General features: G+C 37.7%; 1 protein-coding gene across 1 annotated transcript in view; it reads left to right on the top strand.

The window, feature by feature from the left end:
* Nucleotides 1-6384: 6384 nt before the first annotated feature.
* The window catches only part of mid2 (midline 2), a 102487-nt gene continuing 87419 nt past the window's right edge, over nt 6385-21452 (top strand). Inside the window, 1 exon segment of the mRNA XM_032554838.1 lies at nt 6385-6709. The gene's annotated coding sequence lies outside the window, so the exon portion shown is untranslated.

Genomic DNA, 21452 nt, shown 5'->3' with positions numbered 1-21452 from the left:
AGTTAATTATTGTTTTCTATGGGTAAATCCTCCTCTCGCTGTACCATTAATGTCAGAATGCCATCATTCAAAAACTCCTCATTTTCACTTGAAAAGATTTCTACATGTGTATTTTCTGCTTTGATTGCTGTTGCAAACAAAGTATTTGCAGCCTTTGTTGGTGAGACTTAGCGAGACTAATGGAAATCTGTTTTTAGCTACTCGTTTTATACGCTTTCTCAGTTTTTATTGATCTGTTTATACTTTCACAATTTTAAATAGCAAATAAGAAGGTGCAAAGATACCTCTTTTAATTTAATATGGGATAACAAATCTGTTGTTAGAATGCTGATGCCTCTGTTAACCACAGAAATTGATAAAAATGTTCCACTATAGTGTTTCACATCAACTGTAAACAAATATGATGTGTTAAATTTCCACTATACTACCACAATATGTCATGCTTCCAAACCAGTGCATTCAGATGTTTTAGACACTTCAATAGCCACATGAGTATAAAATAAAACTCCAACATGGTATCATATCCTTATTGCACAGGATTCCACCTGTGCAATAAGTGCAGTGATGAAATTTACTCACCTCTAAATATTTCACAGTTAAACATTCACAGTTAAACAGTTAAATACTAACTGTGAAATATTTAGAAGCAATGGCCTCCCACAGAGTGGAAGGCCATGCAAGACATTCACAGAAGTGTGTCTGTGGCCCGGCAGGTGAATCTGAGGCTTAAACACCAAGTGTAATGCAAAACCTTTAATGGTCAAATGCCTCCAAAGCATTTGTAAACCACCACAATAGACACCTGCTTTAAGGTTTCGGCTCCTAAAGATTTCAGTGCTCAAAAGCAAACTAAGGAGTTTTTTTTCTGAGTGTTTTTCTTGATCACCTCATTTTGCAGCACACAGACAGACGAGTACAATGAGTCTCTGATGAGCAGTGGGCTTTGGGAGAGGAAAAAGGAAAGAGAGGAGCTGATGCATATCCTCTGGACTCACGCTGTTTGATGGTACTGGTCATTTTTCATGGCAACATGTATGTTGACGTCCATGAACATTTTTTTTTCTGTGTGTGTTTGTGTATGTGGTGAGCTTGAACACCCCCTCACATACACACACACTTAGAGAAGTGTTGTTAAGCTGATGGTAATTTGATATGTGCTTTGCCCCAATGCCTGGGCCACAGCACCACAATGGCGAGGCCAAGTCTCCGTCGTCCAACGGGTTTACTGTCAACAGCAGCCTCACTCCTTCAGCTTGTCCTCATTCTGTCACTTATCCTTCGTCCTTCATATGAATTCATCACTCTTTTCCTAATGCCAATGTTAGCTAAAAGAGCCTCTTATATAAATACCATCAAACATGAGCTGCTTCTGTGAACTTGTGCAGATATCACAGGCATATATTCACTTCTGTTGTTGATTAAAAATGTTTCGTTAGTCAGATGGAGTTCCTTCTTTTCCCCTGCACACAATTATTATTGTTGATGGACAAGAGACTGAACATTCCCCCCACCCTCCACACACACACACCCTCCTTGCTGTCACTTGTGCATGATGGAGATATGTGCCTCATGTATAAGTTATAAGCTTCATAGGATTTGTCAGTAAATGTAAATATTGCAATAAAACTTGGAAAAGTGGTGCATCAAAGCTCAAACAGTACTGCACAACTTAAATATCATTCCAGGTCTGGTGATCATCGATATAGATCTTATTAATAAGACATCACAATATTGCTTTTCTAATTGTCTTGATTTGCACTATGTAACCGCAGTATCAGTGGAAACTTGTATTAAAACCTCCAGGAGGAAGGTATGTACATTAATCTTGACATCTATATTTATGTTTGAGACTCTATTCTGATGTAAGAAAGGGAAAAATTCTTTATTTTCTCTAGTAAAGCCTGATTGTTGTGCTGACTGACAACACTTGGTTATTCCGTATTAGAAGCAAAAACAGTAAAAACTAATATTTTTGAGGCAGCAGTTTTGGGTATTCATTGTTGTCTGACTTAACCTCATTTTAGTAGCAAGTTGACCAACCAGTGAGATTTCCTAATTCTGTTAATCACTAATAGCAAAACGGAGTTATGACAATGGACCCTTTTGGATTATAGTTCTACAAAAAAGCTTTCTTATCATCCAGGCATTTTTGTGGATTTTTGTGGGGCGTGACCTAACATATGCAGCATTCATCTAATGTGCAGGATTTTCTCGAGTCCTGAGCTCGTTGTCTCAATCTTCATGCAAACCTACTCTCAAAGTGGGCCTGCATGAAGTTCTTTAAATACTAGGCAAGTTGTTGTGTATCAACCTCAGCGTGTCTTATCTGCTTCAAATTCTGCTAATCGACATGTTTCTTACGCTGGATGATGATGTCACTGCTCTGGGTGGATCAGCAAACTTCCTGGTGCTGCAGCTACTGGATCTATTGCTTTGTACTATATGACACTCGTTCCGTGATATCATGTTATCATGTCACAGTTTATAGTGATTATGAATTTATGACTACCTCCAGAGGTGAATCAGGAGCATAATGTGGATTGCCTTCAATCCTTCATTCCATGTTGGGACTTTTCAGTTGATTGTGAAGCATATTAAATGCATGTAGATTATCTAAGTATGAACTAAAAAGGCTAATGTACGTCTCTTTGTTTTAGGAATTCAACCAGTAAAAGAACGCACTCATTAATAAAGGTTGTAACATGCTACGTTTGATAGTAGTTACGTGAGATCTAAGTTTAGACTTGCAACTTTTGATTTTGATGTGTGGCAGCAATATTTGATGCAAAGCTCTGCCAAACAACTCTCAATCTCAAACTAGAAATGTGGACAAGCTGACTTTTCATTACAAAGAGAATGTGCCACAGCAGGAAGGTAACCAGTGCTACCAAAACTGAGATTAGCATCTACATTCTATCTTTGTATCACTGCTAAAAGTAAAAACCTACAGCACAAGTTTTCAAGGAGTCTAGCCAGGATTTGATCATCTTCAATTCAAAATCTAAAATACTTTGGTCAAACCTGAACTTGATTTTCTTGACTGAACAGAGAAGGGTTAAAACCCACTTTAAGATTGTGATAACACAAAAGTTCATATTAACTACGATTTACCTTCAGGACCAACATAGACAAGCACAGAATCCATATAGTCTGGTCAAATATAGAATAAATTATTCTGCACTGATTATAGATTCTTTAAAACACTTTTCATTTGTTAAGGCAAACCATTGGTAGTCGTAGTTTTGCCCTTTTAAGCCCAATATCATGTCTTGTTTTGTCTCATAAACTGGCTGTACTGCTATATCCCTAAAGGTGACAAACGAATCTGCTTTATCATTGCCATGAGTAAGCTCAGCATGAGTCAAGTGAAGTAGTACAATATCTGCCAACTTTCTCTGCATACATTTCCAGTCTGCCCAAGCCAAAAGGTTTCTTTGTTAGTGAGAATCTTAAAACTGTAATCCATTGCTATCAGTCGTATATTTGCTAATATGGTTGCTGTAATCACACGGGTGTTACAGCATAATTGGAAGTGAGTCTCAGTGGCTCAGAATGAAAAAGAGAGAGATTAAAAAAGAAACTGGCTTCAAACAAAATGTCAATAGCAATCCTGTGACCTATCGCTGCGGTAAAGAAAGGAGGTGCTTTGAAAACACGGTGAGTAAACATACATTAGTGCTCGCCAACCCACAAAACACCAAGTTCATTTAGAGTGCCGGATGATAAAAGCTTCTGCTCAGTGCTATTCACTGCCTGGCTCAGAAAACTCAGATGTCCATGTGGTCAGCAAGTGAAGACAGCACTGGTGGGGGCCTCGGGCTGAATTCAGGCTTAGTTTGCACAGTCAATCAGCCAGGCGTTCTTTCAGACTCAAAGGGTAAAAGACCTATTAAAACTCAAAATACCTCCTGCCGGGAATAGACACAATATTCACTCACAACTTGGTCTTACTGTGTACTCAGTGCAGCATGTTGTTTTTATAACTTCACTTACAAAGACAGCTTAAATAGGAAGGTGAAGAACAAGATAAGGTACAGTCTCAGCTCTGTGTTTTATCACAACAAAAGTCTTAAAGTTGCTGATCTTCTGGTTAAGTGGAAATTTTAGTCAGTCTCTTGGATTCACAAAGCAGTGCGTAACTTTTCTTATCTGATCGGACTGAAGTTTTTGTCAACCTGTTTGTCTGGTAGCACGACTACAGCTCTTTAATATATGTAACAAAAGAGCCAAGCAAACAGAAATAACCTGATACGGTCAACTCATCGCACAGCTGTTCAGCTAATTGTTCACACGCGATGTTTTGCATATGGAGGACAAAAAGCAGGTTTTATTGTCTTAAAAATGTGTTTCCAGAGACTTTGAAGTTAGACAGATGGGCAAATATGGCGAGTTGTGAACTTAAAGGTTGTGAGCGGGCCCCCAGACACCTTGTATGGTTACATCTTGTTGATAGTCTGAGGACACACCTGCTTGTAAGGACACACCTTGTCTGGCACTGTTCAGCTCTCCCTGTTGTGTTGTAGAAGCAGAAATCTGAGTCTAACCTCTGTCCTAGTCAGCAAGTAACACTGCTTAATTAATCAGACCTTGCACCAATGGCTCTATTCACGTTGCTGCTGTTGAAACACTGGTACGTGACTATTTTCCTGACACATTTTTCAATACAATAGTTTTATGTTCATGGTAAAATAATAAGTGATGTCTGCACTATTGAAGGTATATTATATTGTGCCTGTGTTTATTTTGAAAGGGTGACCTCACTGCAAAAGCAGCAACAAAGCATCAGACGACGCACACAAAAAAGAAATACGTGCCAAGCTGTTACAGGTCAGACAGGTGCAGGTCACGACAGGCAAACGGCAGCAACTTTCCGGGCCAGTCTGCCTCTTAACCCCTGCATTGTTTCCAATTAAACACACACATGTTCAAGTGGCAGAACAAACATCAACAGCTGATCAGAAGAACAAAGTTCAAAGAAAGCCCTGGGATATAGTCCTTTTTCAAAAGTGTTTATACCTCCTGAACTTTCTCCATGTTCTGTCAAACACAAACTGAATGTTTGATGATGGACCAATACAAAGTAGCACATAGCAAAAAAGAGTATGGAAAGGTATAAGTGGTTTTCAAAATTTTGTGCAATTAAAAATCCTAAATGTGTGACCTGCAATTGTATTTCATCCCTCTGAGCCATAGCTTTGTAGGACTAAAGATTTTTTAGTACTACAAAGAGAAGAGAAATTTTTTTGTTGCTGTTGTTTTGCTTAGCCTGATAAAATAGAAAGCATCCGTGAATATCAAATTCTATCTTCCTATCCACTCTGAGCTGCTTCCCTTCCTCTGCTGATGTAAAGCATCCTGTCAACACCCACCACTGCTAAATGGGCCATCTCATGGCTTTCCTTCAACAAAAACTTTCTTTTTGAAACATTTCAGTTGAACCACCCAGCTTCTCCAGAGTAACCACAGGCATTTTTGTTGTTTTACTAATTCCATTGTCCAAGTCTGTCAGTTCATGGGAACAGTTTTGCCTTTGTGTTGTTCAATACTCCTTCCATTTTCAGAAAATGGACTGTACAATTCTCTGTAAGATGTTCACAAGCTGGGATTTTGTTTAATGTGCTTTAAACATTTCCAGAGCTTCATCCCTGACTTGTCTGCTGTGTTGCTTGGTCTTCATGATGTTCTTTGTTTCACAGAACATCTAAAGATGTAAACTCTGTTTCACACAGCTGGATTCTTTGTACTAATTAGATGACTTCTGGTGGCAACTGGATTTTATTCAGGGGCATCACAGTAAATGGGACTGTGTACAAATGCACAACAAATTTCTCCGATTTTATTGTTATATGTAGAAATGTCGTGCATCCTGTCCCTTCCACATCCATCACAAGGATGGGTGATAGAATTAAAGCTTTATGTTGCTGTTATTATGAAATATCTGCTTAAGTCTAGATCTATGAATATTTTAACTGATGTCCCTGGGCCATTTAGGATTTAAGGCCCTAATTTCTCTAGTTTCCTGCTTTACTAAATAATAATGAAAAGTCTATGATGTTTAATTAGAAATCTGCATTTATTGCTCAGGGTTACATCATTTTCCAAAATAAGAAAGTGGAAAACGAAAATGTGGCCGCATTTGTCATCCTTAGTGGAAAACAGCTCCATGAAGGTGAATTAACCCTATGTGACCTCACTGTCTGACTCCTCGAAATTCTTTAAATAAATCCACTTCAAACTGTGACCCGCAGTCTGCTGCTAAAGCACACATTCAGTGAGTTAACTAGGCGTTAACACTTTGTGCTCCGCAGTTCAGGCGGGGCGCGCTGAAACCTTGTATCTGCTTGCTTCTGCGTTTTGTATTGAGAGGGTAGGAGGAGCCGCTTTTCCTGTGATTGTCCGCCTCCCTCCCTTCCTCCTCTTGCTCTCTTTCCCTCTCTCGTTTTTTCCAAAGTTGAACATTTCGCTTTGCCTGGGAGCTTTCGCCGGCGGAGCGGCGCAGCTGACTTGCTCTGAGTCTGGCCGACAGACGGAGCGCTCCGGGGGCTGTCGTTTTGGAGTTCTTTACGCGGGGTCTCCAGCAGAAGGAAATGAGTCATTTGCGGTACCCAGACTAGCTCTTTAACCGAGTTCTGTATTTTTTTTTCTCCCTAAATCATACCGGGATACTTCCAAGATGTCACAGGAACAGAGCGTCGGGCACGTAAAGCTGGTAGGTGTCTGAAACCCCTCCCCTCGTCCCTTGGAGGTGTCTGACTCGGTCTTGGTGTGAAGTGAGGCTCAGCTCTGTGGCTGCGCTCGCACACACGCAGGCGGAGAGACGCCCGGGAATAGAAACGGGAGCCGGTGGTTATTTTTTCCCACTGTCAGCGGGGATTTTTCTTTAACTTGACGCGTCTGGCTTTATGCTTTTCTTGTGAGTGGACTCTAGTCGAAAGCGTACGATCATGTCTGAGGTAGGCTGCTGGTAATTACTGATGAAACTTAAATGACTGATTGTTTCCCCTTTTATTTTAGAAAATAATTGAAAATAATAACATTTAAATTGAGATGTTTGCTGTTTATGTAATAGTTTATCAAAGTGCGCAATTGTCGGATCCCACTCGTTTTGGTGATGACAGTGACATAAAAAGACGCACAAAAGCCGGTGAGGATCGATTGGCTGAACTGTTGACAGCTGGTCTTTTTGTCGGGTTCTTATATCTCAATGACAATTAATGCGTTATCTGTCTGCTTCTTAAATGCCAACATACTACAACTGTGTTACTGCCATCCTTGTTCTAATATATGATTTAACACATTTTTTTCTGAGTTGCTAAACCAAAATGATTAACACAGAATCCTGATTTTTTTAAGTCAAATCTAAAGTGGTTTGCAAAAGTTTTAATTTCACTTAACTTTCATTTCCCTTAACTTGCTACAAGTTACATCCACAACTTCAGTTGATTTTATTTACATTTGGTGGGATAGATCAACACAAAGTACTGCATGATTGAGAAGTTCTTTGTGAGAACTTCCATTTGCTTCAATCAGAGCGACACGTTTTTTGGAGTGTTGTTCTACATGCTCTGCATGTCTTGACTATGCTGCAGACAGATATTTTGCTCCTTCTTTGCAGACCATCTGAAGTTCAGCCAGGCTGCATAGAAAACAACACAGATTCTCAGTTAGATTTAGTTCTGGACTTTGACTGGGCCATGGCTGTACATTTTTAGTCATTGTCCTGCAGGAAAGTGAACCTCTGCCCATCTTTTTGGCATCTCTACCATGTTTTCTCCCAGAATTACCATGTATTCAATTTCAACAACCTTCCCATAAACTCTACTTATCTTCAACTAGTGTAGAAAAGCAAATCCACAGCATGATGCTGTTGTTATAGAAATAAGAAAACTTCTGCAATACCTTCTCTGCAACAGTGAAGTGAGCTATGCTTCCCCAAAATTAAGGTTGTGTCAAATTGTGATAAAATGCACAAAGTTGTCATAGAGGTGTTGAGGTGTCACCTATAATTTATCTGTGGCTTGTGCTGAATGCCAAACATAAAACTCAGCTGAGCTCTGCTAATCCTGCTGAGCTCAGCTGATGGTGTGAGGGAGCACTATTGCTATTCATGCTGCTTTGAGTCCCTTTGTATGTGCTGCACGGCGGGAAGCATTAACCTCTCATGTTATTTGATAATGTTGGCCTTGTAAAATGTCTGGCTTTTCGTTGGCAGCCACCTTTTTCTGAATCAATAACTCATCCATTTTCTCTTTCTAATTGTGTCTGTGGCACCTGTTTGAGCACAATGTGCTAAAGATGAACTAAGATACAAACCCAGTCATCCTAGTGTATGCTTTGTCAGTACACTGGGACGAAGATGCACCACAGTCAGTCAACCAGAGATTGGCTGGAGCCTCTCTGGTCGGTGTTAACACTATCTCTGTCAAAGAACCTGATGTATATTTAGTTCTTAAGATAAAAAATCAGATTAAATTTAAATCGGAACTGGCGTATCAAATTGCAGTGTAAAACCTGAGTTTTGGTATCGGCTGGGAAAACCACTATCAGTGCATTTCTACACCAGCTTAAGTACTTTCCCTACTTCTGTTTTTCTGAAGGTCTGGAAGCTTACTGTCTCATACCATTACACAACACATCTCATCAGACTGATTACACATCAGCACACTCACGGATGCTCCCATCTCAAAGAGACAAGAGCAGAATCGATGCTCCAGGCTGCTGCTTAAACCTTCAAATGCCATACATTCGCTTTACTGACCGTCTTTCTATCTATAGGCTTGTTTCCTGTGGTCCCTTTCCGCTCCTCCTCCCTTCCTCTCTCCTGTCTCATTCTATCCATCTCTCTCTTTACCCTAAGGAAAAGTGGGTGTTGTTTCCTGTTAGAGCCCCAAGGTATAGTCACGCTTTCCTCTATAGAATTGTAATAGTTTTAAAAACAACCTATTTGGTTTTTCCTTCTGTACATTAATGCTCATATATTCACTCAGAATAAAAAGTGAATCATGACCTACTGATCTCTTTAAGATCTCGAATATATGAAATTAAAAGAAAATCTTTCGCAATGCCTAATCTTCTTTCCCTGATTTGTCACTAAATCCTGTTTTAGAAAAACTCAAAACAAACTGTTTTGGTGTTGACATATTTGTATCTTATGTTAGTGATCTATGGTGTTTATTGTTAAAAAAAACTCTTTGTGTAGTGTAAGAGAAAGTAGCAACTTATTGATCAGATTTCCAGTAGGCTCCCATCATTTCAAAATTGAATATCTACGATGACAAGCTTAGCTTAGAACCTCAAAAATATAAAACAGAGCAATTAAACTTTATGTTCAACCTTCCTGTTATCTGCTGGACATCTTTTTCTCTTTTGATTTCTTTTGGTCTGATTGACCCACATGTCTCAACATGTGGAACAAAATACAATTTCCATTTAACAAGTCTTTTTATTCTTCTTCTTCTTCTCAGTAACTGAGTGAAAAGTGTTTCTGTTCATCATAGTCTGGTAGCTCTTACATTTTATGTGCTCACTGAACAAAGATCAGATTTTCAAGAGAGAGGGCAGCTGATTATTGGTCATAGTCAATCAAACAAAAGATAGGCCGATCCCTGTACCCAGCTGACGTCTTTGTACATTTCTATAACAAAGGATCAGAAAATAATGAGGTAGTGAAAAGTCAGTTTCAAAGCAGTACGTCCTTACTCTTCACAATGTCGGCTGTCAAAAATATCTCTGATTTCCCTCTTTGTTCTGTTAAATAATTTATGGCATGTATCGTAGTTTGGCATTCTGTTTTCAGGTTTCTGTCAGATCATAAATCAAGTTGTCTTTTTCACACGTAATTATGTCCTCAAATGTCCTTGCACACTAAATCTGAAGGAAAATTCTGTCATCTACATTAATTAATTCAAGTTAGGCCACATTTTCTCTGACAAGACCTTTTTCATCTTGATTTCAGATATAACGTGAGTCTGATCTCTAATTCCATCTGACATTAAAACGTCCTTCCCCCAAAAATCTTCCCCTTTACATGGAGGAAACTTTCAGGTGGCCATTCTGATAGCTTCCAGTAATATCTTTACAACATAATATTCAAACATCACGGCAGGAGCAACTGGGACCCAAATACAGTTAATCTGTGTGGGTGGACAGTTTTATGCAGTCAAGGCACATACCAGTAGAAGTTATGCATTCAAACTCCTTGTGGTTTTAAATCATTGCCCTCTGCTCCACGCCTTGCCATTAGTGACATTATTCCAGCTTTGTGCAACAAATTTAGAAAGGAGATATTCCACTAATTCTTCTCAGCAGGTCTACTAAATCATCTCAGTCAGTCTCAGTCAGCTGGCACGGGTCCGTTAAAAGACTTTTGACCGTTTCAAAAAAATGTTTTCCCCTTTGTGTTATTCTTTATACACACATATACAGTATATATGGAATATAAAATCAGAAAAATAGGGATTTAAAAACAAAATCAGCCTGGGAAATTGATGGTTTTAAAGTGTTGAGGTAAAACTCAATCTTGACAACAAGATTAAAAATCTTTTTGTCTGTTTTATATTAGCCACACAGCCCTAATTTATTTATGTATTTTTTTTAAACTAGGTGGCCAAACTTCCTATTGAGAGTGCAAGCATTTTAACGTTTCTGTGTGAGAAAGCAGTGACTGTCAAATAGGGTGTGACTGTTCTTTATAAAACCCCAAAGTGATTGAGTTTAGGCCTTCAACTGGTAAACTATCATCTTATTTTAGCTGTTTCTAGAGCTGCAAAAACAGATGTCTCCATGTACCTTCTCTAGAAAAAATAATCACTATTGTATCTCCGAGATTCCCAAATGCTGCCAACATTTCCAAAATTATCTTTTTCCAACACCGACAGAGGATGAAGATCAGCAGCTTTGCTGTACTCCCGTTATGCCTTCCTGTTATCTGGTTAAATACACTCTCTCACAGCCAGTATAAACCACAGACATGCCTCAACATGTCAAACAAAATAGCTTGCTAAAATTCTATAATTCTACCCAGCACCGACTAAGATGAGTCCACTACCCTTAGTGCACATCCACACTGAAGCTTTTGTCAGGGCACCTTGATTGCACTTCGCATGGTTTGTAAAAAGATCACATTTGTGGGTTTCAATCTTGCCAGTGACCTGGATGATTGATCCATTTATCGTCTGCCTCCAATCACCAGCCATTTGCATTAAATGGAAAGTGTCAAACTCGACTTCAAAGATGAGTAAAGGAATATGTTTGCACCCTAGTTGTACACATCAGATGATCACTTTACACCATCCAAATGATTAAAAGCCAGATTCATTTAAGAAACAAAATTAATTGTCTAAACTGTATATTGAGGAGAAGTTGCACATTCTATGATGGAAAGCTGGCTGTAGTAAATTCTGAAAAGAAAAAAAGGAAAACTCCAAATTCATTCAATAAAGGACATGGTTTCAATCTGAAGCACTGATCAAGGGGATAGCTGTGGGAGTTCAAACCCACGCAGCATGGAGATATACGATGCGGTAGACGGCCACATATTTCTGTTCTGATACTTTCATTGTACTCAGTGCAGTGAACGTCCATATCAAGGGGCATTTCTGGACCACTAGAGTTATAGGGGGCTCACTGCATGCATTAGGAAGTTATTAAGCACTGCACCAAACATCCCAGCACTCTAAAACCAGTCTCATTTGCATTTTTGTCTTAAATTAAATCTTTCTTTGGTGAATGGGAAGTTTAGTCTTTCCCTTTTTGGTTGAAAGTGTAAAGGAAGTAAATGATTGTTAAAACGAGACAGATTCTTTAATTTTTTTTCATCAGAGGGATTTTTATCCATTGTAGCTGCAAATTTTTCTAAATCTGTGACATTCTTAGTGTTTTTTAAATACTGCTCTGTTAAATGTACCCACAGAGGGCATCTTTGATAGTTAAGCTGTGGAACTTTGAGGGCCTTGTTTTTCTTCCCACTGGTTGCATCTAAAAGGACAAAGAGTAATCTTGTGATTCAGAGTTCAAAATTGGGTCTCAAAAGTTCCACAAGTTTTCCACTCAAAAGATTTCTACTTTTCTTCAGTGCAGATCAGATTGTTTCTTTTACTTTTATCTGACAATTTCAAACTTTTGAACCTCAATTTTAAAGCAATTCTGCATAAAAAATCCCCCTGATGACTAATGAATATTGAGTGTTACTTCTGAGATGGTAAAGTAGAACAATGGAGCACCAGTTTCTCTGTCCAACAAGTATATTTATCAAAAAGCTTTCCCTTATTATACAGACGTGCTTTATTCTTATCAATAAACATTTGTTTGTTATCTTTTGAATGGTTGAAGTAGTTTTTTAAAAAGAAATATATTTTCTAAAAATAGAAAATATATTTTATTTTCAAATCTTCAAATTTTCCTTTGTTTCCTATAATCTTCCCTCACCACAGAGAGGATATGGCATGTTTTTTTTTTTTTTGTCTTTTCAGCAGCCTTTACTATGTCAGTAACATGCAATATTAAATCATAGCACTTTATTTTACCATAATTTTACAGTCATAAATTACAAAAAAAGAAAATTCACATGGCACATTGTATAATTCCAGTTGAAAGAGGATCTGTGATAAAATATGAATGTAATTCTTTTACATCAAACTATGTTTTGTCCAAAGGTGTTCGTTTTTAGCTTTTCATGGTGCAGGCTTGGGACAACAGTCTCAGCCTCGAGTAAGTGTTCAACTTTACTGCAGAAATCATTTTAGCGAGGCAATAAATTTAAAACAAAAAGTTGTTTTTACTGATTTGCTGTGCAAAGGCCTGCAGTTGCTTCATCAACTCAGATTTTTCCCCACGTGTCTCTCCTTTTCTCATTTTATTTATTTGTTTTACAAACTGTGGGGTACAATGTGGAATTAAACTACTGTTGCAGTATAGTATTTTCTGCAGTATTTAACTGGTCAAAGCTCCAATTCGAACATTGTGCACAAGGTCATCAACATCTAATTCACTTCTTTTACCCTCCTTATTGATCTGACCTTTAGTCGTTTCTCTCTCTGGATCCTTAGTAGATCTTTTGTGGATAAATAGAGCAAAAATTTAGCTTCCAAGGTTTTAACTGGCTTCACTGTCAACAATGGGAAAACGGCAGAAGCAAAGCTGATTTATGGCCCTTGTTAGGAGAGAACATGCAATCCTAGAAATAGATTGTATCATACAAGCCAAAAGTGTTCCTGGAAATAAAGTGCTACTGGCTCATCATTACTCAAATCACATCTTGTATCAATATTGCAGAGATGAATGTTATTTTTATTTCACAGTGAAAAAGATTTTCAAATTGAATATGATGAGGAATATGTATGTAGACATGATGTGGGGTCTTTTTTATGTTCAAAAATGAATAGTAACATGTTCCAGGTTATTGTAGCTCCCACAATTTTATGTTGATTTTTCTCACCTTCTTTCTTGCTTTTCAGTCCATTCAACTCTTTTTGTCTCCTCTTTATCCTGTATCGGGCTTCTTTTTCTTTATAATATCCAAAACACTGACTGTGTTCAGCAACCTTATTTCTATATACTTCATTATGTTAAATTATTGTTTTCAAAGTAAGTGTAACAAAAGTGACTTTGACATAATGACAAACTTTCTCTTCATCTTCTGACCTTATGTCTGGTTTTCTCTTGGCTACATCCAGCTCCTCTCTCTCTGTTTTTCTAGATTCATCTCTCTCTGTCTGTTCTGCCAACAGAGAAAAAAAAACTTAAAAAAACAAGCAGAGATTTTTAGTCTAATCATTGTAAATTCAAGCACCTAAGGCAAGCTGAGGCAGCAGCGGTAGACAATCAGTGTTCACCACCCATCACCATCATTTCACAGCCTTGTTTTTGTTTTGCTAGACACACAGTGTAGTGTCCTAATCAAAGATTTTGCAAATATGAGCCACTGCTTCCTGGGGTTCAACTTTACCCATCTGCTTCATATTTAGAGCAGAGAGTAATCACAGACTTTGCTCCCATAATATTTGATGGGAAATGTAGCAGTAAATGGTGATAATTTAAACTCCTTAATAAAGTGTGGAATTATGATCACCTCCTTAAACACAATCTTGGTGGATTGCTGGTCTGGAGCATGTAGATGTGGCTTAAGAGACATTATAGCCTTACAGAAGTAATTGTTGTCCAACTACTAAGAATAATAAGTTTCTATTCAAATTATCTGAAGTCAATAATCTGTTCTAAAAATTATTCATAGGTGGAAACAATTTGAGACTGCTGGCAGTCTTCTCGGGTTTGGTTATCCCAGCTGGTTTACCACAAAGTCAGTGCTCAGGAAAATTGCAAAACAATCCCAGGCTCTACAATTTCTGTTTACCATGTTAAATCTTCATAACAGTACAGTAGAGAAAGGTTGAAGAAGCTTTTCTGAGAAAGTATATTTTCTCTAAAGGTAATATTGTTAGGCAGTTAGGTTTGAAGAGTTGGCATCTGCTTATGCCACTAAACCTCCAGAAAAATGTAATTCAGGCAAATGAAACCAAAGTGGAGATAATTGGCCATGATGCACAGAAACATGTTCTGCAAAAAACAAACACCAGCTGTGATGCCAACTATATTCAAAGAAATGTCAATTACTAAAGAATGACTTGCTTATTTACTTTTTCAGCATTTCTGAAAAAGTAAATAATCAAGCTGCTACATTGGCTCAGTCAAAGTCCAGAGCATTAAATGGTGAAAACTTTATCATGTGTTTAACACTGCGTATAGTCATTCACTCCTTCACACACACATTTGCACATTGACGGTGGGAAGCTATTGGATTGTAGATACAGCTGTCCTGGGGCAGTCTGTCAAAAGCTGTCATTACCTTTTTAAAATCCTGGGGTGGGACTCGGGAAAGCTATGGATAAATGGATCATTGAAGACCTTCAAAACTTAATTATCCCCAGCAATGTCGTAAAGAAGGTTGGACCAGGATTGCTCTGAAACATGAGACTGATAAAGTCATGAGAAAACAACTACCTCAAGTTTTTTGCTGCCGAATGTAGTTAGTGAAGTTACTGAATTTAGGGTGCACCTATTTTTTACATGACTATAAAGACAATACAGGACACTTTAGTTTCCCCATGACTGCAGCAGTGGAAGCCAGTAAAGTAAAAACACTTCTCAGCTCCAGTCCACCAGGAGTTAGGGATAAAGTTTTTCATACCATACCCAGAGGCCTTTCTGTTGGTTGTACCACACCTTCTTCTTCTTGTGAAAATATGACGTTCTGGTCAGAAGAGTTGTGTGACCTGAGGGCAGTCGGACATCATGTCTTATGAGAGAACAGTGTTCTGGAGCGTTTTTAGTTTCATAGAGGATTTCAATTCATAATGCATCCAAAAGGTTATTAAATTTGCATAACTTTAAATGAGCATGCGATTTCTTCCTTGCTTTATGCATTATTGCAGAGTGTGTTCATAAAGGTTTCCAAGCACAAAGAAAACCTGTAGCACTGTCGCACCAAATTTTTATCCATTTAACAGCGTTGAGCTGAAATAGACTCATTTGCACCAGCAGGAATTTTGCTTGTTTGAAATTTCTAATATTCTCATAAGATCCTCTTCTGTGTTGTTTTATAATTCCTGGAGGAGGTTATATTTTATTTATTTAACCAGCTAAAATACTGTATGATGTTCTTCAACTATGTTTCACTTTTTCCATGAAGGTGGATTGTGAATTTAACTAATCAGGTGAACCTGCCTGTTACAGAATAAATCTATCTTACTGTGGCTGGACTGCAGTGAGTTTATTTGGGTTTTAAGTCTTTAGATCACCTCAGGTCAGTACTGATGAGGCAGTAGGCATTGTTGACCTTCACCATTATACTCTTTGGTTTTGCACGGCCCCGGGGAACAGCTATTTTTAAAATGCAGGCAAGGCTGGGCAGCTATTGTTAAACTAACTAGCTATTGATTTGTGTTGACCTCAGTTGCAGGGCCAGACCGACAATACTAAATATGTGTGTGCTTGTTTGTTTGTTTGTTTTCCCACGTATCCCAGAATATTTTGGAGATTTTATGCCCACCAAAATTTGTTTTTTATATTGACTTTCATTTACTGTTTTGCACAATATGTACAGCATATTTACTTTACCAACTTCAGTATTCATTCCTTTTGAATGAATACTGTTTTGTGGTGTGAAAAATACTTAAATGCAACACCTTATAAGTTAATCTCAGTATAAATACAGCTGTTCTAAGAAGATTTACCAGCATACCATGCTACAGTTTCTATTGGGCTCTCAATTACTGATAAGACCGGCACTTGAAGGGACAAATTAACAAATTTGCCTTTTTGTATTGCATGTTTTCCTCATGCATTTCTGAGCAGATCCCAGGAACGTGTGATTATCATTTATAAGTTGTTGTGGGTCAGCAAGAACAGCTTTGGCCTACATTGTCACTTGCGGGAGAGCTATCTGATCCCTATCATTTTTAAAATGCTGCTTAGTCTGAGATTATTTTTTAGTGTGAGTAATATTATCCAACAAATAAAGGAAAAAGTTAAAACTGACTCAACAAAGAGAAGCGAAGTTTTCATAAAAACGGAAAAACTTGTAGAAGAGCATTAAACAATATCCCATGATCTGAAGATCTCATGGAGCATAGTCCAATCCTTACATTCACCTAAACTCTGGAGGAGTTGCAGTGATCCACAACTAAGTTGTGAGAATCAAACCTCATCATTAACATGGTGAGAAACTGTTAGGTGCTGCAAACTCTTGAAAGTAGAGTAGAGGAGTGGCTAATCAGCACTTATTCCTATGTTAAAATGGACCAGTCAATGTCCAGAACTAAATCCAATTTAGAATCAGGTGCAAAATCTAAAATTGGTGTTCATTGTTGCTTTCGATCTAATTTGACTGAGCTTGAGTTATTTTTTTCATAAAGAAGATTGAGGAAAAATTCAGTCACCAAATATGTAAAACTGTTAGGAGACTGAACACAAATGCAAAGCAAAGTTTTAGACTTTATTTTAAGCATTTGGAAATTATGTATACTTTTTCTTCTACTTTACAAATATTCTCTACTTTGGACAACCCTATCACACAAAATACATTCAAGTTTGTGGTTGAAATAGCTCAAAAATGTGAAAGAGGCATAGAAACTTCCCTAGTTGCCTTCTTATAAATTAATCATCTCAGTCTTTTTGGACTGCATAGCACTTTTCAGAGTGTTTCTGAACTAAAACAGACTTTTGGAAATATTTTTCCTGTCTGTTTTGTGTCCTAATGCTGAAGCTCAGCTGACTATAGTTCATGCAAAAGGCACATATGGTGACCTTTATAGCTTTGAAGCTTTCTCAGCTTGAGTAGAACCATGTGTGACACATCTGTGCATTTTCTGGACAGAAAGAAGTACAGATCCAGACCCCATAAGTCTGGTTGGAGTTGTCCCTTTAAACAACATAATGATGGTCTCTAATACTATTTCAAAATCAAAGGAATTGATCTCAAATGAAGCCAGGAGGCAGTTTGTTCTTCCTTTTAATTGGCCTATGATCCTTAAATTTATCCCTCCACTTGTTCGACTTCTATATCAATGTTTATCAATGTTACACATTTATGTTCTCCTGCAACTAAGTCTTCTCTCCTTGTTGCCCTTTAAGAGCCTTTAGAACTACTTTGTAAGAATTATTATATGCTAATGGGTTTCAATAATAACAAAAAATACATAAACTTTGCCTGGCAAAGAGCATAATTGCCTTATTACCTTTTTGTTTTCCTTTTTTTCTGGGTTTATAAAGAATTGGCTCATTACTACAGTAATGTTTTTTTCCTGCTTAAATGAAGAGGTACTGCTTGGCACTACAGATTAGCTTACTATTATATGTTGCACATCATTACAGCTTTATGTTTGCTGCAGATGCCATAAGCAAACTCAGATCTGTCACATACTGTAATAGTTGTGTTGTAACCTGTAGCATGTTGTATATTAGCATCCTACAAAAGATGGAGGGGGTAGCTCAGTTCATAAAATTCCTATTTGAGCTCATTGGTTCTTGCCCAAATCCCTGAATCCACTCTTTGCTTCACCACAGACAAGATTTCCCATCATAAGAAAGAACAAACAATATTTTCTCACTGATAAATAAAGCTAATGGAGCAAATAGAGCCACAAGCTGCTGACATTTCAGCACATGGAGCCAATCGAACAGCAGCCAAAGAAAACAATGGCCATAACCTCCCCCGTTGAAGGAAATGCCAAACATTACAGCGTTGTATAAATAGAAAGGCTCTGACTTTGCAGAGTGAGATAGAGGACAGGAACCCCCTCCCTGGGGACACGCTGATGGCGAAGTCTCCCACCTTTTCTTCCACTCCACTTTCCCAGAGCGTGATCTATATTTCGTAGCCGATTTCTCTTGACCTCTTTTTGCTGTTTGTTTGCTTTACCTCTGTATTTTTAATATCTTTTTTTTTCCTACTGGACAGCCGGCCACAGTGAATAACCTGAATGGCCTAGTAACTCCTTATGAACACCTCATGCTTTATGAATGGTACCATCTACTGAAGCTGAACTGGTAAATGGATTTTTTGGATAGAGATGGTGCAGATATTGACCCAACATGAAATAGGGTAGGTTTCTAGATATGTCCCTTTACTTATGGTCATGAACGTCCCACACAACATGCAGCTTGAGGCGTTTTACACCAAAAGCATCCAGCAGAATAGGAACATTCATCCAGGATTTAACTTGATAAATAATGTATTTCTTTTCTCAGTTCACACTCTGTCTCCTGTGAAAAGGGAAGGTAAGATTAAGACAGTCATCCACAAAACGAGGTTAGTGTCTCTTTCTGTATGCTTTGAGATTGTGGATGATTCAGTCGAGATGACTCTGACAAGTCTTTAATTTGTGTTATCATTTCTATTTGTTGTGTAACATTTGCTTCCCTAACCTGGAAGACTGGACTGTTTGTACAGACTGAACTCTTTACACCAGTGGCTGGTGTAAAGAGATTTAGGAAACTATGTGGATGAGGTAAAATTCAGAAAAACACAACTGTTCCCCAAAAAAACAACCCTGTGATGTTTGGTTAGGGCAGAGATAGCAAATTGAGGTATTTCTTATACAAAACATTAATACCTGTGAGACCCTAATCATGTCCACCATCCTGTTATTCACTAATTCAGTTTTAGCATCCACCTATCCTTTGTCTATACCTCCTTATCCTTCGGGGGTCACCGGGGACTGGCGCCTGTCTCATTGTGCTGAAGGGTACGCCCCTGGATAGGTCACCAGTAAATCACAGAGTTACAAACAAACAGGAAAATAGCTGTTCGTATTTTTGAAGGACGTGAAGAGAATCTTTACATGAAACAAGTAAAGCAAGTCCAAGCTAATGGATCCACAGTCCAGAGTTTGAACCTGGAACATTTTTGTTGCAAATCAACAGCAATGTCTAAAGCCTGCATATTCAATAGTGGTTAACAATTATCTGTCATTTTCTTTTTTTTTATCAGGATTCAAACATTTTTCAGGAATTTCTTGTCAGTCTTCCAACATCAAGCATTTGTCTTATGACTGGTAAACACCTCATACTGTACATCTACAAGAGCTGAAAATACAATTTCTCTCTGAGAGGCGCTTTGTTAGTAAGCAGAGTGTACTGCTTATGCATTGTGTAAATTGCTTTCTCACATAACTTGGAGCACATTTGCATATTTATAGAAAATTCCAGTTACAGGTATGCCATCAACTTGGCACCATGCTCTAGTGCACTTATGTGAAATGTATTAAAAGGATGGAAAAATGAGGCTATACTGGTGTCAAGTATCAGTAAAGAAGTTTGATTTTCTGGGAGGAAATACATTACCTAAGTTTTGCTGGATGAACTTTTTTAACTCATTGGTTTAGCTTTTTTAACTCATTTTAGCTTTTGGTTCACAGTACTTGGGACTCTGAGAAAAAATTAGTCAAGTCAAAGAATGCTTGCTTAGAAAATATGTTGTTCTCAGAACTGCCCTTTTACCCAAGGGCAGCTTAGAATTGCCCTTGGGTAAAAAATGTAATCCTTTTTGTCCATGTTGTCTTTTCTTGAGGATTCATCAGACAGAACTGCAAATATATTTGAGTAAATATCTACCACAAATACTGTATGCCTGCATGGATGAATAAAACTGGTTCAACTCTATTAGAGATGCAGAACAGGAATTAGTGGTTAATAATCTCCTGCTGAAATATTGACCAGTTCATACAATGTCTGTATAAGATTATCGCTGATTTCTCTTTAGAAAGTCATATTCAAGGTGTAAGAACAACGTTTTTATATCTTTGCTCTAATCAGAGATCCTGAACTATTTATATTTGGAGAAGAGATGATGTTGTGCCTTCTATGTGAGAGAAAATTGTAAAGCCTTTTGCAAGACAAGAGTAAGGATTAGATTTTTTTTTTAAACTGATAAGCTTTTTAAGATTAGCACAGATAGTACCATAACAGTAGTCACCAATATTTCCAAATCCATTGTGTTCAATGAGAGATTGAAAACTCAAAAGGACAAAACAGGATTAATTCACTGTATTCTGTTTAACCCTCCTGTTATCTACTGAAAACCTTGATCTTTCACTTCTAAGTAATTCTGTAACTCATTCTGAGAAAAAAACACATTTTAAATCCTCTTTACACAGTAACAGTTTCACTGCAGGACCTTTATGTTTAGTTCTTTGTGTGGAAAATGATTGTGTGTTTTTTGGTGTTGGCCTCATATACTTGAACATAATATGTGCTCTTAATATTAACAAATGACAAAAACTGGACTAATTGCAGTGTTTGTTTGTAGAACATCACAATGTCCATAGCGGCCATCACTCAGGGAGTATTTAACAAACTATATCTTTTACAGTGGCAATTAGAGTTCAGTTAATTGTCCAATATAAAAGAGAAACAATTTTTTAGTCTCTCTGCACCTTGACATAACTGACAATAAACAAACTGTTTATAGATTTATATAGAGAGAATGTATTTTATGTAACATATCAAGATTTTTCATAGCTTTAAACTATATTTTATAGAAATAGGATAGTAAATAAGGGCACAACTGGTTTATGACATGTGCATCCATTTTTCTAATTTCCTTAAGGATATTTAGCTACAGTAGATAATTAACCACATATGTTTTTGCTCTTTTTTGTTTAATTTGTAAAGAAAGTCTGTAATCACTTGTTTATATCCACTTGACCACAGACTGTAATGAGGCTGACAGACATTAACATGGTTGAAAGTATAAACATATTTGAAGCCTCTTTACAGATCATTTGCTCTGGTATATTGTTAGCTCTACTTTATTCCCCTCTCTGTTCATCCCTTGTTCACCCCAGCATGCACAGCTGCGTCTAAATGTCTCATAAGCCGTTCTGCCAACTTCTGATCCCGGGTTTGTTCTCACCTGGGCAAAAGCACATGAATAATGGAAGCTGCATGAAGTGAGG

Source organism: Xiphophorus hellerii, chromosome 23, assembly GCF_003331165.1.
Source record: "Xiphophorus hellerii strain 12219 chromosome 23, Xiphophorus_hellerii-4.1, whole genome shotgun sequence".
NCBI classification, from domain to species: domain Eukaryota; kingdom Metazoa; phylum Chordata; class Actinopteri; order Cyprinodontiformes; family Poeciliidae; genus Xiphophorus; species Xiphophorus hellerii.
This window is presented reverse-complemented; position numbering and strand designations above follow the sequence as displayed.